The 8511-nt window shown below is 44.7% G+C and overlaps 1 long non-coding RNA gene across 1 annotated transcript; it reads right to left on the bottom strand.

Annotated features, from left to right (window-relative positions):
- Positions 1 to 4605: 4605 nt before the first annotated feature.
- On the bottom strand, positions 4606 to 6458 carry LOC309492703. Its single transcript, XR_014203668.1, has 3 exons — positions 5546 to 6458; positions 5158 to 5508; positions 4606 to 4662 (listed from the first exon to the last, which is right to left on the bottom strand). It is a non-coding gene; the product is annotated as an uncharacterized lncRNA (long non-coding RNA).
- Between the last annotated feature and the right edge of the window lie 2053 nt (positions 6459 to 8511).

Below are 8511 nucleotides of genomic sequence, written 5' to 3'. Positions count from 1 at the left end.
GTTGTTTAGTACAAATGCACATATTGCCTGGATCATATTAAAATGTTTAATATTTGTATATTATATTTAAACGAAAAGAGGCAGGGTTGTGTTTTATATTTCGTTTTGTTATAAATAGGCTAACGTTATGCAGTGAATATAATCAATAACGTTACGCGTTGCCTGAACCACATTTGTGTGGCTATAATGTTTAAGATTTCTTTAAATTAAAACGAAAAGAGGCAGTGTGGTGTTTTATAACATATTTCGTTTTATTGTTGCCTAAAATATACATACAGAGATAACCGGAGTAGCAGAGCGAGCTGAGTGACGCAGAATAACCGGACTCGCGTCCTCAGGAGTCATTCTCCTGAGTCGGACTTGGCAATTAAGTCCGAACTTTGCGTACTTGCTATCGAGAAACGCCTAATGTCGGCGCTTGGCTTCTTGTGACAAACACGCCGGGAAGCAAGAACAAGATCTGCTGTATGTCATCCATTGTTGTTTATGTTGCTTTCTTCACGCGAAAATGACATCGTTCCAGTCTCACACAAAGCCGGCCCTTTTACCCATATATGGATTGGCCAGAAGGTGGGCGGGGTTAGGATTTCCTGAGATTCTCCAAGTTGGCGCCGCCCATACCCCCCATAAACGGCTTCAAACCCGTTCTTCAGAAAGTCTATGGGTGACGTCACAGACGCTTTGTCCATATTTTTTACAGTCTATGGCGTTGACACGTTTACATGGATTGCCTCAGATAATTTGCGCTTGAATAGCGCACGCTCTCCGTGTGCGTGTTCACATTAGCAGATAATGAGCTGAAATGAGAACAACTGACATCTCTCTCTTTTCATACAGTTTACATAAACTGAGAATATTAGTTTTTTTATATAAATTACTTCATTTAAAAGAAGAGAATTCAAACTTTATGCCTGTGTGCCTGTATGCCTGTGTGACTGAGTATTCGCTGAGTTACAGTTCATTTTCAGACGCGTTTCAGAATGGACTTCACAGACAGAGAGAAGGCAGAACTCGCATCATGTTTATTTTTCTTTATTTGGCAAAAAGCACAACACTTTGTTTTTATTTTGAGTATACACAAAAAAATAGACACTTAACATCGAATGATGTATAACACTTATATGTAAGATCAAAATCAAAAGAGTATTTTGATTCTCTTTTGCACAGATAAGAAAAAAAGCGAGCTGGTCACGCCGGCGTGATCGCCGACCCCATGGGGTTAAAACCATACAATTCATTTTGGTCCACTGATGTGCAGGAGTTTACACTATGTGAAGAGTGAATTATATCTGTCTATATACATATACGGCCGTCTACGAGCTCCTCACAGCACAGAGTGCAACAAAAACAAAACGTCGCCACTCAGGCTCTTCCACATTCAGGGTCGTCTGGGTGGCGGTCGCAGTCAAAGCCATCTAAAGATAGACAAGATCTGAGGACTGTCATTATCTCCAAAAAGGCTTTGACTAAGAATAAGTCCTGACGCCGTCAGACTTCTGAGGGCAGTCCCCTCCGGGGAGAAACGGTTTCCACCTAATCAAATTACGATGCCCGTTTTTCCTCAGCACCCTCTGAGGGGCGACTCTCTGAGGAGGGTCGCAGCGCTGCCAGTTCGGTTGTTCCCTGCAGGTTCGCTGCTTCAGGGCACTGAGGTGTCAGTGTCCCCAAACGATCCTCCTAGGAGGGTCGTTAAGCAGTCAGTTCGGTTGTTCCCTGCTGGTTCACCACTTCAGGGCGCCGAGGTGTCTGCGTTTCCCAACAGTCCTCTGAGGAGGGTCGTAGAAGAGTCAGTTTGATCCCTGCTGGTTCACTGTTACAGGGCACCGAAGTGGCTGTTCGACCAATACCAGCGGCCAGTCTCGATAGACTGGTTCCCTTAGTAGATTTTCTGACAGCGTGGAAGCTACTGCCAAATATATCTCGCTGGGTCCTGCTCACAATAGAAAAGGGTTACAGAATTTAGTTTGGTTCTCGTCCGCCCAGATTTCTAGGGGGCCTCCCTACGGTGGTGGACCCCGAGCAGGCTCTGGTTATGGAGCAAGAAGTACAGACTCTTCAACGAAAGGAGGCTATTGAAAGCGTTCCTCCTCCCAGCAGGGAGTCAGGGTTTTACAGCCGTTACTTCATTGTTCCAAAGAAGGATGGAGGGTTGCACCCTATTCTAGACCTGTGCCAACTAAACCACAGGGTTCAGAAACTCAAGTTCAAGATGCTTACACTCAAACAGATTGTGTCACAGATTCAGTCCAAGGACTGGTTTGTCACGATAGACTTGAAGGATGCATACTTCCATGTAGCCATCCATCCTCATCACAGGAAGTTCCTGAGGTTCGCTTTTGGGGGCGAAGCATACCAATATCAGGTTCTTCCGTTCGGCCTAGGTTTATCACCCCGCACTTTCACGAAATGTGTGGATGCAGCTCTGGCTCCACTGAGACTCCAGGGCATCCACGTGTTGAATTACATCGACGATTGGTTGATTTTAGCTCAATCCGAGCAAATGGCAGTTCGGTATCGAGATGTCCTTCTATCCCACATGAAAGAGTTGGAGTTGAGGCTGAACGGCAAAAAGAGTGTGCTCCTTCCATCTCAGAGGACCACTTTTCTAGGCGTAGTTTGGGATTCGATGACGATGCAGGCACAACTGTCCCCTGCTCATATAGTATTGATTCTCTCAGCCGTGAATGGGGTAAAACTAGTCCAGCCACTGTTGGGTCTTATGGCAGCTGCGTCCAATGTAATAACTTTTGGCCATCTGTAAATGAGACCCCCTGCAGTGGTGACTCAGAACCAAGGGGTTTTCTCCGAAGGGAAATCAGTTTCGCATGATCAAGGTCACGCGACGCTGCCTACGTGCCTTAGTCATGTGGAAGAAGCCTTTGTCCCTCGCCCAAGGCCCAGTGCTGGGGGCTCCTTGTCGTCGCGTCACACTAATGACGGATGCTTCCCTCACAGGTTGGGGGGTGATCATGAGTGGCCGCTCGGTGAAAGGTCTGTGGGAGGACCATCTACTTTTTTGGCACATAAATTGACTAGAAATGATGGCGGTGTTTCGGGCTCTCAAACACTTCCTCCCAGACCTGAGGGGCCATCATGTGCTTGTCTACACAGACAACACATCGGTGGTCTCTTATATCAACCATCAGGGGGGTCTGAGGTCACGTCACCTATGCAAGCTGGCCCATCAGATCCTCCTATGGGCCCAGGGGAAATTACTGTCTCTCAGGGCAGTATATATTCTGGGGCACCAAAACCAGGGAGTGGATATCCTGTCGAGACAGGGGCTGAGGCCCGGGGAATGGAGACTTCATCCCGAGATGGAGAAATTCGGTCAAGCACAAGTCGACCTATTTGCATCTTCAGAGACAACTCACTGCCCCATGTGGTTCTTCCTCATGCATCCAGCTCCACAGGGGTTGGATGCAATGGTTCAGGAATGGCTGAGGCTATACCTGTACGCATTTCCCCCAATATTTTTGCTCCCGGGGTTCTGGAGAGTGTTCGCCAGGATAGGGCCCGTCTTTTTTAGGTAGCCCCGTTCTGGCTGCCCTGAGTCTGGTTCTCGGACCTTGTGTCCCTTCTAGACAGCTCTCCGATGGAGATTCCGATCAGGAGGGGCCTATTGTCCCAAGTAGGGGGCACGATTTATCACCCTCGCCCGGAGTTATGGAAACTGTGGGATTGGCCCCTGAGGGGGCCCAGCTCATAGAATCAGGTCTCTCGACCGAGGTTGAGGAGACCATACTCCAGTCCAGAGGCCCTTCCATAAGAAGACTGTATTCAATGAAGGGGAGACTATTCTCTTCTTGGTGTAGAGAACGTCAATTGAATCCTGTCAACTGCCCTGTTGGTTCAATTCTCGATATTTTGCAAGAGCGTTTCTCTGCTGGATTATCTCCCTCCACCTTAAAGGTGTATGTGGTGGCTATATCTGCTTACCACCCTCCTTTGGGTGGTGCATCTTTGGGTAGAGATCCTCTTATTACTCTTTTTCTCCTTGGCACTCTGAGGCTGAGGCCTGCACTGCGCACTAGGACATTTTGCTGGAAGGCCTGGCTTTAGCTCCTTTCGAGCCTATTGAAGAGGTTTCAGAAAAATCCCTCACTCTAAAGACTTTATTTATTCATGTTCGGGAGCATTTCCGTTGTGTTGCGGATTTATTTAGTCATGTTGTGGCTTTATTTTGTTGTGTTGTGGCTCATTTCCGTTGTGTTGTGGATTAAATTTCGTTGTGTTGTAAACTTATGTTTGATTTTTAAATTTCGTTGTGTTGTGCACTATTGGGCCACCGTAAACACTAATAAATAGTTATGTATATGGGACTAACAATTCCCCACAATTCTGAAGTGAAGTGCATAAAAAATATTTCCCTGTACATATTTTCTGTATTTTAAATAGATCATATAATAGCGTTATCATCACTAAGCTGATATATAAGAAAACATGCAGTAGTGCTTCAGTGACACACAACAGGTTTTTCTTACACCTGTTGAAATATATAATACTTTTTTTTAGAAAAACATAGCTTCCTGTATTATCTGTTACTGCAAAAGTGTTGTTTTTGTATGTTTTGGCGACGCCGTGTAACAGTTTTACTCTGGTTGTGTTTGTTCTCTATTCAGTGAAGACGACGCTGATGAAAGAGGTCTCAGGATCTTTATTCTGCAGAAATACAGAGCACAATTAATTGTTGGGGGATACACGTCTCTCCCCTTCAGTCTGCTCATACAGCACGGAGAAAGCAGCACGCTCGTCAGATGAGCGTGAGAGAGCACACTCGACCCCGTCAGCGGCAAATGTGCTCAAGATCTTAATTTAATCAATTAATAGTTACAAAACATAGGGCAAATAATAAAATTAATTAAATCACAAAATATAGTAAGCCACAAAACACAGGTCACCCTTATGGCATACAAAATAATATACAAGGGAAAATATAATTTCTTCACCACTTACTTGTATCAGTAAATACATTAGATGGGGGAAAAATGTCAAAAGTTACAGGTTAATTACGCAAATAAACTGTCACTTTCAATATGACATCATTTTTGCATACAGAACTCACTCTTTTTTGTATGTATCAAACTCATATAAACTTGATATTAAACACATTTCAAATATTTCTCAACATATAACACAATAAACAATTGAACATACCTGCAGAAATACAGAGCACAATAAATTTTTTTGGGATACACGTCTCTCCCCTTCAGTCTGCTCATACAGCATGGAGAAAGCTAGTAAGCAAAACCATTCTCAGTAAAACACTCAAAAAGCAATTAAATGCATTCAATTTCATGACATCACAGCTTTTCATTTCACTTAACCATTGTTTATCTCATGAAATAAACCGATTACATTGTTTAATACACTTCAAAATGTCCTTACCAGCACGCTCGTCAGATGACCGAGAGAGAGCACACCCGACCCCGTCAGCAGCAAATGTGCTTCTAAAGATGCCGCTGTTCGCACAACGCACGAGGTATCATTTGCGTCACCAATATGTGCCTCATATAAAACAATATTCTGCATTAATGGTTCCCACTAGAATTATGTACATTGTGCCGGATTACAACTCAGCACACAAATATAAAAACACAAAAAAAGAATAATTAAGTTTTGATGAAGTTTACTAACAATCTTCATTACATTTAAAAAAAAATTTAAACCAGCTACATACTCCCCGCTGAACTTCACAAAACTAGTTCAATATGGATAAATAGCTGTTCAAAAAGCTACACACAGAATAAACATTTTACACTCGATACACTCGACACAGCAACATATGCTTCCCAAACCACAGGGAAAGTGACCTAAGCAGGCTGATCAGGCCTACTAAGGGAACACTTGTGAATAGGGTGCCCCAAAGACCACTACATAAACTTCAATGTGACAGTTACCTTTTGTTTTTTAAATTATGAATTTTGGCTCTGTCAACTCAATAGATTTGAATAAACTCAAAAGGAAACACTCCTATACTACTCATATGACTGCCCAATCCATTTTATGACAATAAAGACCTGGCAACCCCATTAACTGAACTGGTCATATTCATGTTTTGGGTCATGTTCTGAATTAATCTGTTAACAGGTTTCACAAGCCTACCAAGTCTGGTTCTGACTTGAGTCACCACCTGATTAGGGAGTGAATCCACAGGATCAGAGGTATGTATATCATCAAATAAACCTCCCACTGATGCAGATATCACTGTATCACAAGTCAATCCTCCATTACTTGAACGTTCAGAAACATTGTCACATTTGAAAGAATCACCCAAAGTTGCTGAAAGCACAGATTGTGCAGGATCAGGATCTACTGCCACTGGAAGGACACTCTCTGTCTTAGAGGATGAACTGCCCCAGGTTAACATTTGGAGCCACAGACCTTGCTACCCAACTGGCAGTTCGGTCTGCGTTGCTGTATTCAGACATGGGTGTTAGAGCATTGCTCAAAGCTACTCCACTGCGGTCATCAACTGATTCAGTGCCTTCACTGAATGAGGGTTCAACTTCCTCAAACTCAATCGGCAGAAAGTTAGCTTGAAGGAGCAAGTTCCTATGAACAGTCTTTTCCTGACCAGTGTGGGTGTTGCGGATTCGGTAGGTGTGACATTGAGGATTCAAGGCAACAGTGGTATATGGAATGGACTCCCACTTATCCGCCAATTTCTTGCGACCACGTTCACCTCTGTTAGCCAGCAAGACTTGGTCCCCAACTTCAATACTGCAACCTTTCGTTCTCTTGTTGTATAGGTCTGTCTGGCGTCTCTGACTGGCCTCAGCATTCTTCTGAGCAAGTGTCAAAGCTTCTTTCAAATCATTCCTCAATCTCCTCACGTACACATCATAATCAATGAGGACATCGTCCCTCTCCACACTGATGAACATTACATCCACTGGGAGTTTCGGAACCCTGCCGAACATCAAGTAAAAAGGCGCAAACCCAGTTGACTCATGGGCGGTGCAGTTATAAGCAAAGGTCAACGATTGCAACATCTGCGGCCAGTTTTGCTTGGCCCTAGGTGGAAACGCCCTGATCATACCACCCAGAGTTCTGTTGAATCGTTCAACATGACCGTTATCCATTGGGTGATACGCGGTTGTTCTAGACTTCCTCACTCCAGCAACGTCTAGCAGTTCACGAATCAGTTGGCTCCCGAAATTGGCACCTTGATCCGAATGGATCCTTTCTGGGAAGCCATATACACAGAAGTATCTATCCCACAAGAGCCTTGCAACTTGTTTTGCCGATTGGTCTTTACAAGGGAAAGCATGGGCCATCTTAGTAAAATGATCAGTTATGACCAGGACATCCACGCTGCGACCACTGGAATTCTCCGCAGACCAAAAATCTATGCAGACCAATTCCAGGGGACTAGATGTTTTGATGCTTTCCAGAGGAGCTCTCCCTTCAGGTTCTGGAGTTTTGCTAACCACACAGCGTTTGCAACATTTAACATGTTCACGCACATCCTGTTCCAAACTGACCCAAAAGAACCTCTGTCTCGCAAGGGATAAAGTCCTACCCTGACCTTGATGCCCAGCTTCATCATGAATGCCCTCAAGAAGCTGCTTCACCAGCGAACTCGGAACAACAAACTGCAGTCTCCTTTTTCGCGTCAGGACATCCTTGGACACTCTGTAGAGTATTCCATCAAGCATTTTGAACTTCGCCCACTGTTTAAGCGTTTTGATTACCTTGTGAGTTTCTCCAGTTCTCTCACGTCTAGATTTGTCTAGACCTCTGCTCACATAGAACAAGACCCTTGACAGCGTTGAGTCATCCTGCTGCTTCTCCTGTAACTCCCTCAATGAGAAAACAGGCAGAGGATTAAGACCTGGAGACGACAACTGGAGGGTATCCTGAGTGAGCCACTGGACCGCTCGATCTCTTGTGCCTACTTCCCACTCTGCACATCAAGGATTGCTGACACCTCAACACTGGTAAGTGAACATGATTCCGAGACTGCAGAGGGACAATGTTCAACATTACATGTGTTTGCACTCAACCTGAAAACTTCTTGTATGGTGTTTTCACGGACTTGCTCCGCCTCTTCAAGCAGCGCACCATACGGCTCTGACATTAGCCTCTGACTGACACAGCCACGGATGAAGGGTTGCCTACTCAAAGCATCTGCGACCACATTTCTACTGCCGGGTATGTATTGAATGCTAAAACTAAAGGGGGCCAGCTTAGACACCCACCTCTGCTCGCATGCATCAAGCTTTGGCTTTGTCATGATGTATGTCAAGGGATTGTTGTCCATCCAGACAGTGAAGTCATGTCCCTTCAGCCAGTGACTGAACTTGTCGCAGACGGACCACTTCAGAGCCAAAAACTCTAGGCGATGAGCAGGGTACTTAGCTTGTGCACGAGTGAGAGCTTTACTGGCAAAGGCAATAGGACGTGCCTTAATTTCTCCTTCTGGGACTTGTGACAGTACAGCTCCTAATCCATCCATAGACGCATCAGTACATAGAATGAATGGTTGGCTGAAATCAGGGTGAGCTA

This window comes from Leuciscus leuciscus (assembly GCF_965113295.1).
Source record: "Leuciscus leuciscus genome assembly, chromosome: 2".
Classification (NCBI taxonomy): domain Eukaryota; kingdom Metazoa; phylum Chordata; class Actinopteri; order Cypriniformes; family Leuciscidae; genus Leuciscus; species Leuciscus leuciscus.
This window is presented reverse-complemented; position numbering and strand designations above follow the sequence as displayed.